We start from the raw sequence: 16,300 nt of genomic DNA on the forward strand, positions 1-16,300 counted from the left end.
ACTTTGCCATGCTTAATGCTTGTCACTAGGGCCCGAGTGCCATGATTTCAGATCTGAAATTATTATGTTGTCACCAATATATGTGTGTTTTAGATCCGATCTTGCAAGTTGTAGTTACCTACTATGTGTTATGATCCGGCAACCCCAGAGTGACAATAACCGGAACCACTCCCGGTGATGACCATAGTTTGAGGAGTTCATGTGTTCACCAAGTGCTAATGCGTTGGTCCAGTTCTTTATTAAAAGGAGAACCTTAATATCACGTAGTTTCCCTTTGGACCCCGCTGCCACGGGAGGGATGGACAATAGATGTCATGCAAGTTCTTTTCCCTAAGCACGTATGACGACACACGGAATGCATGCCTACATCACATTGACGAACGGGAGCTAGCCACATATCTCTCTGTGTTATAGCTGTTGCATGATGAATATCATCCAAATAAATCACCGACCCAATGCCTACGAGTTTGTCCTACTGTTGCTATTGCTGTTACTTGTCTTGCTCTGCTGCTACTACTGTTGCTACTGCTGTTACTTGTCTTGCTCTGCTGCTACTACTGTTGCTACTGCTGTTACTTGTCTTGCTCTGTTGCTACTGTTGCTACTACTGTCGCTTGCTACTGCTGTCACTACTACTGTTCCTTTGCCACTGCTATTGCTCGTTACACTGCTGATACCCGATACTTCGCTGTTACTACTTCGCTGTCACTATTATGCTTGCAGATACTAATCTTTCAGATGTGATTGAATCTGACACATTCAGCTGCTAATACTTAGGAGTATACTCTCACCTCCTAAGGCTTACCTACAAATCTGGGTCGAATACTCTACCCTCGAAAACTGCTGCGAACCCACGCGCTGGTGGGCCATCAACAACATTCTTCCAGTTCCATTGCCAGGGAGTGCTAGCAGCATTCTTTTGGTGCCATTGCAGCAGAAGGTTAGTTGTTATAAGCATTCGTCAAGCTAACACTAGAGATTGCAGGATCAGCACTTTTCTGGAGCCATTGCCAGGGAAGCACAGCTGACGTCAGCATTTTTCTGGCGTTGTTGCCGGGGAGGTATTGCTATATTCTATGAGTCACTTGGGATTTATATCTGCTGATCACTATGAAGAATCTGAAGGATCGGAAGACCAAAGTCTTGCCCTCAACTACGAGGGGAGGTAAGGAATTGCCATCTAGATCTGCACTTGATTCACCTTCAGTTATGAGTAAGTTTGCGACATCATCTCCTGCTAGAAATCTTGATATGTTGCCTATGCTTGATACTATGCTTGATACTGCTAGAGATGCTATGCTTGATACTATGCTTGATACTGCTAGAGATGCTATGCCTGATACTGCTAGAGATGCTATGCCTGATACTCCTTTGCCTGTTCCACTAGGAGTGTTCCTTGATGCTCATATTGCTAGAGTTACTGCCAATGCTCGTGATGCTTCTGAAACTACCGATACTATTGAGATAGAACCTGCTTTTGCTCCTGCTAGATCTAGCTCTCCTAGATATGAATTGCCTGATATACCTGAGGGTTACGTTATGGAGGGAGAGATAGCTGAGGATTTTCTTGCGTGTAAGGATGCCTATGACGCTAGGAAATTAGTTGTCAAGTGGAAGGAAAAATCTTGGGAAGTTAGGATGAAAAATGATCCGAAGTTTGCCACTTTGCCTATCTTTGTCACCGATAAGGATTATGAATTCTCTGTCGACCCTGAGTTAATCTCTCTAGTCGAATCTGATCCTTTTCACGGTTATGAGTCTGAGACGGTCATATCCCATCTTGCCAAACTATCCGAAATAGCCAACCTTTTCACTAATGAGGAGAAGATCCACCACTACTATATCCTTAAGCTGTTTCCTTTCTCTCTAAAGGATGATGCTAAAGCATGGTTCACCTCTCTTGCTCCTGGATGTGTGCGTAGTCCCCAGGAGATGGTCTATTACTTCTGTGAGAAATATTTCCCTGCCCATAAGAAGCAAGTTGCCTTGCAGGAAATATACAACTTTGCCCAACTCCAAGAAGAGAGTCTTCCACAAGCTTGGGGGAGGCTCATCTAGCTACAGAATGCTTTGCCTGATCACCCTCTCAAGAAGAACGAGATACTTGATATCCTCTATAACGGACTTACCGATGCCTCTAGAGACCACCTAGATAGTTGTGCCGATTGTGGTTTTAGGGAACGAACTGTAGAACAAGCTGAGACCCTACTGAATAACCTCTTGGTCAACGATAATGCTTGGACTATTCCCGAACCACCTCCTAAGGAAAGAGATATTCTATTCCTCAGTCCCGATGTTAGAGCATATATCTCCATATGTGGTTTTGGTAATTGATGACAATTCCTATGGACTAATGGTTGCCTTAAGTTACACTTATAGGATTTGTCCATAGGCACTTCTTGAAGTCCATCTGTTGGGCTCAAGGAGTTTATATGATGACCAAGATGGTATTCAAGGTATTATCCAAAGAATGGTCATAGAGACACATGGTTGATCAAGATCTCAGACAAAGAGTAAATCAAGATGATCAACACACAAAGCGTACAAGATGTACCGAGAGGGATCAAGTGATCCCATGGTATGGATTTGTCCATAGGCACTTCTTGAAGTCCATCTGTTGGCTCAAGGAGTTTATATGATGACCAAGATGGTATTCAAGGTATTATCCAAAGAATGGTCATAGAGACACATGGTTGATCAAGATCTCAGACAAAGAGTAAATCAAGATGATCAACACACAAAGCGTACAAGATGTACCGAGAGGGATCAAGTGATCCCATGGTATGGTAAGCATTGTCCATTACGTGTTTGTGTACTAACCCATGGTCTTCGTGAGAGTTCTATGTGGGGGTTAGGTGTGTTTCCATGGGCTTGCGTCAAAGGGAAGATCTCATACAACCCATGAAGTATGACGTCAAGTTGTGATCGTCATCAAGATTGCGATGTGCAAGTTCAAGTGGATCAACACGAAGATATCATGCTTGAAGCTTGCCGTCCATTGTGGTGGCAATGGACTTGTGAAGATATGCTGAAGAGTGGCTCACCCATAGTGAGTACGGGGGAGCAATCAACTAGTCTTCATCAAGCCAACGCAATCAAGAAAGGTGGTCCATCTTGAGGAAGCCAAGATCATCATCATCTAGCTCAAGAGGACGAGGTGCAAGGTATAGGTTTGCCCTTGATAGGTTTTCTGTTTAGGATAGATTGCTGTACTATCAAGGGGGGCTCTCAAGTGAGTAGCTTGATCGCATCGTTCGTTGAGAGCTCAAACCATTTGCATCCTTGCATCATACTTCTTGGTTCTTGTTTGGTGTTTCTCTTTGTGAGTTTTAGAGCTTATGGTCATCTTCGTGACAAGCTCGAGTTCATCGAAAACGGAGTCCATATGCATCTACTATGATGTTTTCAATGTCGGAGTTTTTGCCGGTTCTTCATTCATAGAGGACTCACATCTCTATATCATTGGCATTTTCATATCTGCATGGTCTTAAGAATCCAACAAGCTTGGGTTTGCTCGATTCGGAGCTCGTATGCGAAAGTTATGGCTGTTTCAGTGGCGAGCGGTAGTACCGCTAGAGTTGGCAGTAGTACCGCTGGCCCTAGTGGTAGTACCGCTAGAGCTGGCGGTAGTACCGCTGTCCGAGCGGTAGTACCGCTCCAAGTTTTTAGTACCGTCATCTTTGCGGTTGTACTGCGTCGGACATTTTTGCGAAGACTTTCTTGGCGGTGGTAGTGCCTTTGCACTACCAGGGGCCCAGCGGTAGTACCGCTGGGGCCAGCGGTAGTACCGCTAGCCGGCGGTAGTACCGCCCCTGGTCAGCGGTAGTACCGCTGGAATGTCAGCGGCAGTACCGCTGGAGCCAGCGGTAGTACCGCTGGGCTCGGGCTGTAAGTGGGGGTAACGGTCTGATTTCTTCCCCCACTATATAAAGGGGGTCTTCTTCCCCCTTGGCCTTATCTATTCGTTGAGCTCTTGTTCTACCTCCATTGTTGACATTCTTAGAGCTTGCTTACTCTCAATCCCTCCAATGATTCTTGCTTGTTCTTGAGGGAAAAGAGAGAGGAGATCTAGATCCACATCTCCACCAATCACTTTCTCCTCTATGTGAGGGGAACCCCTTGGATCTTGATCTTGGAGTTCTTTGTGAGCTCCTTGTTCTTCCTCTCATATTTCTCCATAGCTTTCGTTGTTGTGGAGGGATTTGAGTGTGAGGGACTTGACCACTTCGTGTGTTCTTGCCATTGCATTAGTTGCATCGGTTTGAGTTCTCCACGGTGATACGTGGAAGTGAAGTTTGAGAAGCTTATTACCTTTGGTACTTAGTACCCTAGATATTGTTCTTCGCGGATGCTTTGGCGTCCTAGAAGCTTGGTGGTGTCTCGGAGCTCAATCATTATGGTGTGAAGCTCCGGGCAAGTGTCGGGGTCTTCAATTAGGTTGTGGAGATTGCCCCGAGCAATTTGTACGGTACCGGTAACCACCCCCAAGGGTTGCCACGTATACGGGTTCGGTGACCGCCCCCAAGGTTTGCCATTTGTACAGGTTCGGTGACCGCCCTCAAGGGTCCCTTAGTGGAATCACGACATCTTGCATTGTGCGAGGGCGTGAGGAGATTACGGTGGCCTTAGTGGCATCTTGGGGAGCATTGTGCCTCCACACCGCTCTAACGGAGATTAGCATCCGCAAGGGTGTGAACTTCGGGATACATCATCGTCTCCCCGTGCCTCGGTTATCTCTTACCCGAACCCTTTACTTATGCACTTTACTTTGTGATAGACATATTGTTTATTGTAATATATCTTGCTATCACTTAGTTGTTTATCTTGCTTAGCATAAGTTGTTGGTGCACATAGGTGAGCCTAGTTGTTTGTAGGTTTTGTGCTTGACATATTAAATGTTAGTTTTATTCCGCATTTGTTCAAGCCTAAACCTTAATTATTTTAAAGCGCCTATTCACCCCCCCCCTCTAGGCGACATCCACATCCTTTCACCCGAAGATATGCAAGAAGCCAAGAAATCTATGCAAGAGGAAGGCATTAGATTTGAAGATGTAAAAAATCTACCACCTATCGAAGAGATCCACGATCTCGATAACCCGATACAGGTAGTAGAAGTGAATTCTCTGCGTAGGTTTGGCGAGAGTGATATTCCTTTTGATAAACCTGCTAGCCTGTGCTTTGATGAATTTGACAACTTTGTTGCCAAACAACAGAGTTTCAATGATCATGTTAGCAGACATTTGGAACAAAGTGCTCGTATGCTTAGCCATCTAAGTGCTTGTGTAGACAGAAATGTCAATGCTTTGAAGCTTCTGAGTAAACATGCCTCTATGATTACTACTCAGGTAGAACAAGTACTTAAAGCTCTGAATGACCTGCTCAATGAATTAAATGACAACTCTGTCAGAGTCATTACTAGAGGAGGCAAAATGACTCAGGAACCTTTGTATCCTGAAGGTCATCCTAAGAGAATTGATCAAGATTCTCAAGGAGTCAATGCTGATACACCTAGTCATCCTAAGGAGAAGAAGAAGGATGATAGGAGCCTACATGCCAGTTCACCAAATACTATCACACCTGAAGAACCTAATGATATTTCTGTGTCTGATGCAGAAACACAATCAGGTGATGAACATGAACCTGGTGACAATATGGACAGTGATGTTCATAATAATGCTCAACCTAGCCATGATGAGGATGTAGAGATTGAACCTACGGTTAATCTTGATAATCCACAACCTAAGAGATACGACAAGAATGACTTCACTGCTAGGAAGCATGGTAAATAAAGAGAGCCATGGGTTCAGAGACCTATGCCCTTTCCTCCTAAGCCACCCAAGAAAAAGTATGATGAGGATTTTGAGCGCTTCGTTGACATGATAAGACCCGTCTTTCTGCAGATGCGGTTAACTGATATGCTCAAGATGTCTCCGTATGCCAAGTACATGAAAGATATCGTGACTAATAAACGGAAGATACCAGATCTTGAGATCTCCACCATGCTTGCCAATTACACTTTCAAAGGTGGAACTCCTAAGAAACTTGGTGATCCCGGAGTGCCCACTATACCTTGCTCTATTAAAGGAAACTATGTAAGAACTGCCTTATGTGACCTTGGAGCCGGTGTTAGTGTTATGCCGCTCTCTCTTTATCGTAGACTTGAGTTGGATAAGTTGACACCCATTGAAATTTCTCTGCAAATGGCCGACAAATCAACTGCTTTCCCTATCGGCGTTTGCGAGGATGTGCCTGTTGTGGTTGCTAATACCACTATCTTAACAGACTTTGTTATCTTGGATATTCCCGAGGATGATACCATGGCTATCATCCTCGGAAGACCCTTTTTAAACACTGCAGGGGATGTTATAGATTGCAACAAAGGCAATGTCACTTTCCATGTCAACGGTAATGAGCACACAGTGCACTTTCTGAAGAAACGATATCCAGTACATTGCATCAATGCTATCGAAAAGACTTCATCGAGTCTCATTGGGAGCTTTGAATGCCCTATTCCTCGTGTCAAGATGAAGTATGATTTTCTTGTTGGGGACATACATATCCCCATTGAGGTGACTTAATGGCTATTCGAAAATTCTCCGTTCTCTCTTGCGATTCGACAAGGTTTTGTCATAAGGACTTGATCAATCCCATTGACGGATTTATTTCGATGACCATGAAACGGATGAATCAGAGAGTCACATACCTCTGTTTTGAGTCTTCATTTTCTATTGCTTAGAAGAAAAATGATAGAATTCGTTTAGCTTTTCCTGTTTTCTGTTTTAGCATCCCGGAGAAAAATACCTCAAAAATAAAAGTTCTCCGATGGTCCTGAAAATTTAGTATGATTTTTTCTGGAATTTTTGAAAATTTCTGAGCCTGAGAGCTGGTGAGGGGGCCTGACCAGTGGGTCACAAGCCCTGCCACCGCCAGCTATCCCCCTGGTGGCAGGGTGCAAGCTTGTGGGGCCCACAGGCACCCCCTCCACTCATTCCAGCTTCCACCCTCTTCTTCCACCTCCAGAAAAAATTGTTTCGCAGCTCAAACCTGTGTTCCTGCTCATTTGGGTGTGATTTTCGATCTCCTTGCTCAAAGCACCATTCTCCGAACTGTTTTGGGGAAATTACTCCTTGGTAAGTGACTCCTCCATTGGTCCAATTAGTTTTTGCTCTAGTGCTTTATCCTTCGCGAATTCTTGATGCCTTGGTGGCCCTGTTCTTGAGCTATAAAAGTTGATTTTAGCTGGTCCCAAGTAGTTTTAGAGCGTGATACGGTCTCTAGGCACTAGTAGGAGTAGTTGCTACAAGGTGTGGTGGGTCTTTATTCACTTTTCTCTTGAACTTCAAAAATTTCAGCAAAAGGAAATTATGTTCAGGAGGAAGTTTCATGGTGGTTCCTCAAGTAAGAAGGGTCCTCGTCTCTCCTTTCGGGATCCCGAACCTTTTCAACTAAGGGACGCACCGGTGCAACCATGTGAATGGCCTTCCGACGAGTTCATGATCGAAGCAGGCTTCAAGGATGAGTTTGATGCACTTGTCCGCAATGCCGGGTTAGAAGAATTCCTCTCAGATAAATGTGAACAGTATGTTATGCTCACTGCCTCTTTCGTGCGTAGATTTAAATTTTTAGCTGGGCATGAATCATCCATACTGTTTGATTTGTATGATAAATCCTATACCGTGGGTCTGGAGGATTTCAATAGGATTTGCAAGATACCCGATGGAGGTAGTGTTATTGATCCTCCTAAGTCTTCTGTCAGGGACTTTGTTTCCAGTATAACTGTTGGAGAAACCAGAGATATCACGCAAGCCACCATAGGAAGCATCCATTTCCCTGCCTTGCACTACCTTGCCCTCTTCATAGGTAGGTGCATTAACGGCAAGGGTGCACATTGTCACCTATGCACTTCCGACCTTAGTATCCTTAAGAGCGCAGTAACAGGTGACAGGAGCTTCAATATGGGAGCTATTATAGCAAGGAGGCTGAATAAAAATGCAAGTGAGGGGGATTTCTTTGGCGGAGTTTATGCTACACGCTTAGCAAATTTTCTGGGAGTATCCATCCGTCCAGAAGACCCTCCTCTCCGTACAGCCTACCTTGATCGTGTCTCTCTAACACGCTACCAGTTTCTTGAGAGTGATCATGGATCTCTTCTATACCGCTTGATATTTAACCGACAACGTGTTTTCCATATTACCCTTCCTGCTCCTGCTTTCTTTGACTTTCAGGTTAAACGAAGATACTACATAACCATAGGAGAAGCAGAGGAGTATGAGAGGGAGGCGACGGTTGCTCGACTTCGCAAGACAACTATTCAGGCAGTGGCTGCAGCACTCCCGTATAACACTCATTATGACTTTGGGTTTCGCCAGGATCATCCATGGGAGTAGACCAAGCTAGGCCAAAAGCCTAAGCTTGGGGGAGTACGTGTTCTCACCGACTTTACATTCATGCTTATGCTTTCACTTTGTTAGCCGGTGTTTACACTTTGGCACTGTATTATCCATGCTACTTTCTTTTCGTTTTCTTGTTTTCTTGTTTTGTGTCCTTTTGAGAAAACCCAAAAAGATTTTTCTTTCTTCTTTTGCTTGTTGGGAGCTTTCCCGTGTAAATAGTTTTCTTTTTCTTTGTGTCAAGATAGAAGATATTGGTTACAATGCTTAGTGGTTCTTACATGCTTACCTGTTTAGCTTTCAAAGAGCCATATTATCTTGTCTTCTCCTTTGTGTTTGCCTACAGATTCAGCTTAGTCCAATGCGCTTATTATCGTTTTCATCGTTCGATCGTGCAAATGAAAGGCAACAATGATGATATATGATGAAGTGACTGAGACTGAAAAGCTGGTATGAACTCTATCTATTTTGTTTTTGTAAATATGACTAGCTTGTCGACCCAGATTTAGCTTTGTTGTGAAAGAACCATGTTTGCAATGACAACTAAGAGATCATAGTTTCTGATGCCATGCTTATTTAGCTGAGAGCTTATAATGGTTTGTCTTGAATGCCATCATAGATTTTGAGATGACTATGATGTAGTATGATAGGATGGTATTCTCCTTTGAATGTTTCAAGTGGCTTGACTTGGCGCATGTTCATGCATGTAGTTGAAACAAAATCAACATAGCCTCTATGATGTTCGTGTTCATGGTGATTTATATCCTGTTCATGCTTGCATTCAATGTTAGTCAAACTCATTGCATCTTGATGACTGTTGTAGCTCTCTAGTTGGTCGCTTCCCAGTCTTTTTCTAGCCTTCACTTGTACTAAGCGGAATACTGCTTGTGCATCCACTTCCATAAACCCAAAAGTTTTTCCATGAGAGTCCACCATACCTACCTATTTGTGATATCTACCTGCCGTTCCAAGTAAATTTGCATGTGCCATTCTCTAAACCTTCCAGAAATCATCTGTTTTGCATGCCCGAACCGCTCATGTCGTGAGAGAGGGCTATTGGTATCTTCCATGCTAGGAGTGTTATCCTCGACATGTGTTTATTCACAGTCATTCACGAGAAAGGGGCCGGTAATTGGAATGCCCAGTTCCACGCTTAAATCGAAAACATAACTGTAAAACAAGACTCCCCCCAGATTGATGTTAGTATGGACGGTACCCGAGGATTCGGCTAGCCGTGAAGTGTGATTGATTGGTGGTGGGGGAGTTAAAACTTTACTTTTCTGTTTGGGAACCGCCTATAGAATGAGTAGCATGGAAGATATTGAGAACTCTTGGTCATTGCGTTGACAATGAAAGCATGCCACCCAAAATTATTATCTCTGTTTTCAAAGCTTGAGCTCTGGCACCTCTGCAAATCAATGCTTCCCTCTGCGAAGGGCCTATCTATTTATTTTCCTGTCGAGTCATCCTCCTCTTATATAAGCACCAATTAGAGAGCACCTCTGTCATTTTTATGCTTTGCTTTTGATTGATATTGAGTATGACTATGACTGGATCTTCGTTGCTATGAATTACAATGTTTAATTAGCCCTTGATCTTTGAAAGTGCTCCGCATTTATGTTTTGCGGTCTCAGAAAGAGCTAGCGAGATACCACCTATTCATATTGCTTCATGCTTGTTTTGATTGAAGTGTTGGTATTTGAAACTCATTATTATTTGCTCGTTAGCTGATTATGCCATTGTTATTAGTTTACCGTGAGACCTTTCTGTCATTTGCTTATGTGGTTAACTTGTGATCTTGCTGAAATTCTGGTTATGAGTTAGACATAGTGCAACAACAAGATCAAACAGATTTTGTCAAAGTTTTTTCTTTCTCTCTCAGTTTGTCAACTGATTTGCTTGAGGACAAGCAAGGTTTTAAGCTTGGGGGAGTTGATACGTCTCCATCGTATCTACTTTTCCAAACTCTTTTGCCCATGTTTTCGACTCTAATTTGCATGATTTGAATGGAACTAACCTGGACTGACGTTGTTTTCAGCAGAATTGCCTTGGTGTTATTTTTGTGCAGAAATCAAAGTTCTCCAAACGTCCTGAAAATTTACGGGGAGCAGTTTTGGAAAATAAGAAAAATATATGCGCCAAGTTCCACCTCAGGGGTGGGCTAGTGGGCCACAAGCCCTTGCTCCGCCACCACCCCCCTGGTGGCGGTGGGCAGGCTTGTGGTGCCCACACGGCTCTGCCGCCCCCAATCTCAGGTCTATAAGATCCGTTTCGTCCCAGAAAAAATAAAAAGAGAAGTTTTCGTCGCATTTTCGATACGGAGCCACCGCCACCACCTGTTCTTCATCTGGAGGGCAGATCTCGAGTCCGTCTTGGGCTCCGGAGAGGGGAAATCGTCGCCATCGTCATCATCAACCTTCTTCCCTCTCCAATTCCATGAAGCTCTTCGTCGTTCGTGAGTAGGATGAGATCTATCATGTAATCGAGTTAGTTTTGATGTGGATTGATCCCTAGTATCCACTATGTTCTGAGATTTGATGTTGCTACTACTTTGCCATGCTTAATGCTTGTCACTAGGGCCCGAGTGCCATGATTTCAGATCTGAAATTATTATGTTGTCACCAATATATGTGTGTTTTAGATCCGATCTTGCAAGTTGTAGTTACCTACTATGTGTTATGATCCGGCAACCCCGGAGTGATAATAACCGGAACCACTCCCGGTGATGACCATAGTTTGAGGAGTTCATGTGTTCACCAAGTGCTAATGCGATGGTCCGGTTCTTTATTAAAAGGAGAACCTTAATATCCCATAGTTTCCTTTTGGACCCCGCTGCCACGGGAGGGATGGACAATAGGTGTCATGCAAGTTCTTTTCCCTAAGCACGTATGACGACACACGGAATGCATTCCTACATCACATTGACGAACGGGAGCTAGCCACACATCTCTCCGTGTTATAGGTGTTGCATGATGAATATCATCCAAACAAATCACCGACCCAATGCCTACGAGTTTGTCCTACTGTTGCTACTGCCGTTACTTGTCTTAATCTGCTGCTACTACTGTTGCTACTGCTGTTACTTGTCTTGCTCTGCTGCTACTACTGTTGCTACTGCTGTTACTTGTCTTGCTCTGCTGCTACGGTTGCTACTACTGTCGCTTGCTACTTTTGCTACTTGCTACTGCTGTCACTACTGCTGTTCCTTGCCACTACTATTGCTCGTTACACTGCCGATACCCGCTACTTCGCTGTCACTATTGTGCTTGCAGATACTAATCTTTCAGGTGTGGTTGAATCTGACACATTCAGCTGCTAATATTTGGGAGTATACTCTCACCTCCTAAGGCTTACCTACAAATCTGGGTCGAATACTCTACCCTCGAAAACTGCTGCGAACCCACGCGCTGGTGGGCCATCAACAACATTTTTCCAGTTTCATTGCCGGGGAGTGCTAGCAACATTCTTATGGTGCCGTTGCAGGAGAAGGTTAGTTTTTATAAGCATTCGTCTAGCTAACACTAGAGATTGCAGGATCAACACTTTTCTGGAGCCATTGCCAGGGAAGCACAGCTGACGTCACGCCTTAAGCAAGATGACATGATGTAGAGGGATAATCTCAAACCAATGATAAAACCCCCATCTTTTTACCCTTGATGGTAACTGCTTGATGTGCGCCTTGCTGCCCTTACTGTCACTGGGAAAGGTCACCACATGGCAGAACTCAAAACCAAGCACTTCTCCCATTGCAAGAATCATAGATCTAGTTGGCCAAACAAAACCCAAGACTCGGAGAGACTTACAAGGATATCAAATCGTGCATATAAGAAATCAGCAAAGACTCAAATATATATCATAGATAATCAGATCACAAGTCCACAATTCATCGGATCTCGACGAACACACCGCCAAAGAAGATTACATCGGATAGATCTCCATGAAGATCATGGAGAACTTTGTATTGAAGATCCAAGAGAGAGAAGAAGCCATCTAGCTACTAACTACGGACCCGTAGGTCTCAAGTGAACTACTCACGAGTCATTGGAGGGGCGATGATGATGATGAAGAAGCTCTCCAACTCCAAAGTCCCCTCCGGCAGGGCACCGGGAAGGGTCTCCATATGAGATCTCGCGGAAACGGAAGCTTGCGGTGGCGGAAAAGTATTTTCGAGGCTCCCCTGATTTTTTGCGGAATATTTGGGAATTTATAGGCCAAAGACCTAGGTCAGGGGGCGGTCAGGGAGGCCACAAGCCTGCCCACCGCCGCCTCCCCCTGGTGGCGGAGTGGGGGCTTGTGGGCTCCCTGGAGCCCACCTGGCTTGGCCCAAAAGCCCCCTGGACTTCTTCCATTCGGGAAAAAATCATTTCGGGGTTTTTCTTCCGTTTGGACTCCGTTCCAAAATCAGATCTGAAAAGATTCAAAAACACGGAAAAAAAGGAACTCGCACTTGGCACTGAATTAATAAGTTAGTCCCAAAAAGATATAAAAAGGTACATAAAACATACAAAGAAGGCAAGATAGCAGCGTGAAACGATAAAAAATTATAGATATGTTTGAGACGTATCAGGCTACAACCGTTTCAGACTCATAACCATGAAAAGGATCAGATTCGACCAGAGTGATTAACTCAGGGTCGACAGAGAATTCGTAATCCTTATCGGTCACAAATATAGGCGAAGTAGCAAACTTCGGGTCGTATTTCATCCTAGCGTTCAGAGATTTTTCTTTCCACTTGAGCAGTAATTTCTCAACATCATAGCTATCCTTACACGCAAGAAAATCCTCAACTATCTCTCCCTCCATAACATAACGCGTATCACGCATATCAGGCAATTCAGGCATAGGAGAGCTAGTTCTAGCAGGCAAAATAGCAGGTTCTACTTCAATAATATCAACAGTTTCAGAAGTATCATCACATCTAGTAGCAACTCTAGCAATTTGTGCATCAAGGAATGCACCTAGTGGCAAAGTAGTATCAAGGATAGCATCATCAGGCATAGTATCAAGCATAGCATCATCAGGCATAGTATCAAGCATAGCATCATCATAAGCATCATGGGCAACAGAAGTAGCATCATCAAGCACAGACGACATATCTCACGCCCAAGATGCGACCCTATCCTCAATTTGGCATGAGGGCCTCGTCAGGATAGAAGCGCATCTCGTCGTGTCGCAAGAATGGATATCGTCACAAGTACATGTACTGAAAAGAAGAGGTATATATAGAGTTGGCTTACACTCGCCACAAGTTACATCAGAGTCACATCATTACATTACATAATCATGAAGAGTAAGAGCGGGGTCCGACTACGGACGAAAACAAACGAGAAAAATAAGAACGACGTCCGTCCTTGCTATCCCAGGCTGCCGGCCTAGAATCCATCCTAGATCGATGAAGAAGAAGAAGAAGAAGCTCCAAATGAACAATCAACGCGCTCGCGTCAAGTAACCTTTACCTGTACCTGCAACTGGTGTTGTAGTAATCTGTGAGCCATAGGGGACTCAGCAATCTCATTTCCAAAGGTATCAAGACTAGCAAAGCTTAATGGGTGAGGTAAGGTTAACTGGTGAGGTTGCAGCAGCGGCTAAGCATATATTTGGTGGCTAACTTACGAGTACAAGAAATAAGAGGGGGGGGAGATCTACGCATAACGGACGTGAACTACTCATGATCAAATGAATGATCCTGAACACCTACCTACGTCAGACATAACCCCACCGTGTCCTCGATCGGAGAAGGAACTCACGAAAGAGACAGTCACGGTTACGCACACAGTTGGCAAGTTTTAATTAAGTTAACTTCAAGTTATCTAGAACCAGTGTTAAACAAAGTTTCCACGTTGCCACATAACCGCGGGCACGGCTTTCTGAAAGATTTAACCCTGCAGGGGTGCTCCAACTAGTCCATCACAAATTACCACAAGCCGCATAGAAATCCTCAATCACGAAGCTCGCGATCTCGTCAGATTCCCTAGTGGAAAACCTCAACTCTGAGATTACCCAAAGCATCACCGGAATCCCGATGCACAAGATATCTCGTCAAAGGTAAAACTAATCCAGCAAGGCCGTCCGACGTGTCGACGATCCCGATAGGAGTCGCGTACCTCGTTCTCAGGACACGGCGGATGAGCTAGACGTCGGGATCGCTAAACCTCCGGGTGACCAGAGGGGCGCCGGACATCGCTCAGGTGAGGCCAACACTCATGAGGAGCACTGGCCCGGGGGCTGATTAAATTATCCTCGGGGTCCGGAAAGTCCCTATGCAATTTTATTAGGTGTTTAGGCAAATGTAGTACCAAAGTTGGGCCTTGCCAGACCAGCTTTAATCTAAAACGAATTATCAAGGGTGTCCCCATAACAACCCCGATCGTGTTAGGAGCGCTCATTTATGGAACATAACACCGGTAGCCGGAAACTAAGGGGGGCAAAGGTGGAACAAAACACCAGGCTAGAAAGGCCGAGCCTTCCACCTTTTACCAAGTATATAGGTGCATTAAATTAAATAGCATTTAAATATGGTGATATAACAAGGAACCCATGTTGTCACATGGAAGCAACTGCACCTGCAACTAGCAACGCTAACAACAGGGTTAAGCAAGCAGTAACATAGCCAATCAGTGGTTTGCTAGGTTGAACAGGTTGAAGGTTTCATGGCATTGTTGAGAGGCTGATATTTAACATGTGGTAGGCAACGAGACATGATTGATAGAAGCGATAAAACTAGCATGGCAATGATAGTAATGGTATCTGGGGAAATGATCATCTTGCCTGAGATCCTGCTTGGAAGAAGAATGCCTCCGTGAAGCAGACGAACCGACGTAGTCGAACGGGTCCTCACAATCCGGCACGCTGCGGAACTCTATCGAGACGAAGCAAACCGGAAACACAAATCAACACACGGAATTCACCACACGATGCACAACACATATGATGCATGAGCAGTTGAATACATGCAAGTCACGACATGACAATTCACACAATCAAACAATACACATTAAGTGAAGTTCAATATGCGACGAGTTGCATATTGACGAAACTCCACATATGAAGTATTTAGTTCACTCACGGTTATTTACACGGCAATATTAATGTTGTCAAACATGCAAGAGGTGAAGCGGAAATTAACCTACCTATCTAGACATTTTAAATGAGGTCGGAAATGACATATAGCATCTCCGAGACGACCTCACATGTTCATTTACAATTATGTCCAGATCTGAACCAATGCATTTAATTAGTTGTTAAACAGCAAAACAAATAGGTTCACGTGATTCTACGCGTCATGGCAAGCAATCTACACATAAAAAAACATCTCCAACGGAGCTACGGTTCAAAAGATACAAGCACCGCAAGATATGATGGCATGAATGCAATATGTGTGCAACGGCGGTCACGAGCACTTCAAAATATACAACCAGCAAGATAAAATGAAACTACATGAGTTTCTAAGCAAGTTTCATGTAGGACACGATCAAAACGGAGCTACGGTTCGAAAACTACGAGCAAAACAAGAAATCACTACAAACTGCCAAAATCAGCCACATAGCATTTTCTACGCCCCACAACTACGGCTACACAACTCCGATATGCTCAAGCAAGGCATGGCACGAAAGAAGGCAAGAAGCACTACTACAAACAACTAACAACAACTAGCATGGCAACAAGGAGCACTAGGAAAAGAAGACACAAAATGACATCTCACGCACTATTTCAGACTTAGTGAGAATTACACCTCATGAAAGTGCAGTTTTCGATCTGAAGCAATATTGACAGCAGCAAAACCTATATCTACAGGACCCCAAATGTCATGAAACTTTTACAGTATGCTAGAGAAACACAAGGGGTACAACTAACTCCATTGGACCAACCTCAAAAGAGCTCTTATGCTAAAACTAATTGCATAGAAAAAT

The sequence above is a fragment of the Hordeum vulgare genome, chromosome 3H (assembly GCF_904849725.1).
Source record: "Hordeum vulgare subsp. vulgare chromosome 3H, MorexV3_pseudomolecules_assembly, whole genome shotgun sequence".
NCBI lineage: Eukaryota > Viridiplantae > Streptophyta > Magnoliopsida > Poales > Poaceae > Hordeum > Hordeum vulgare.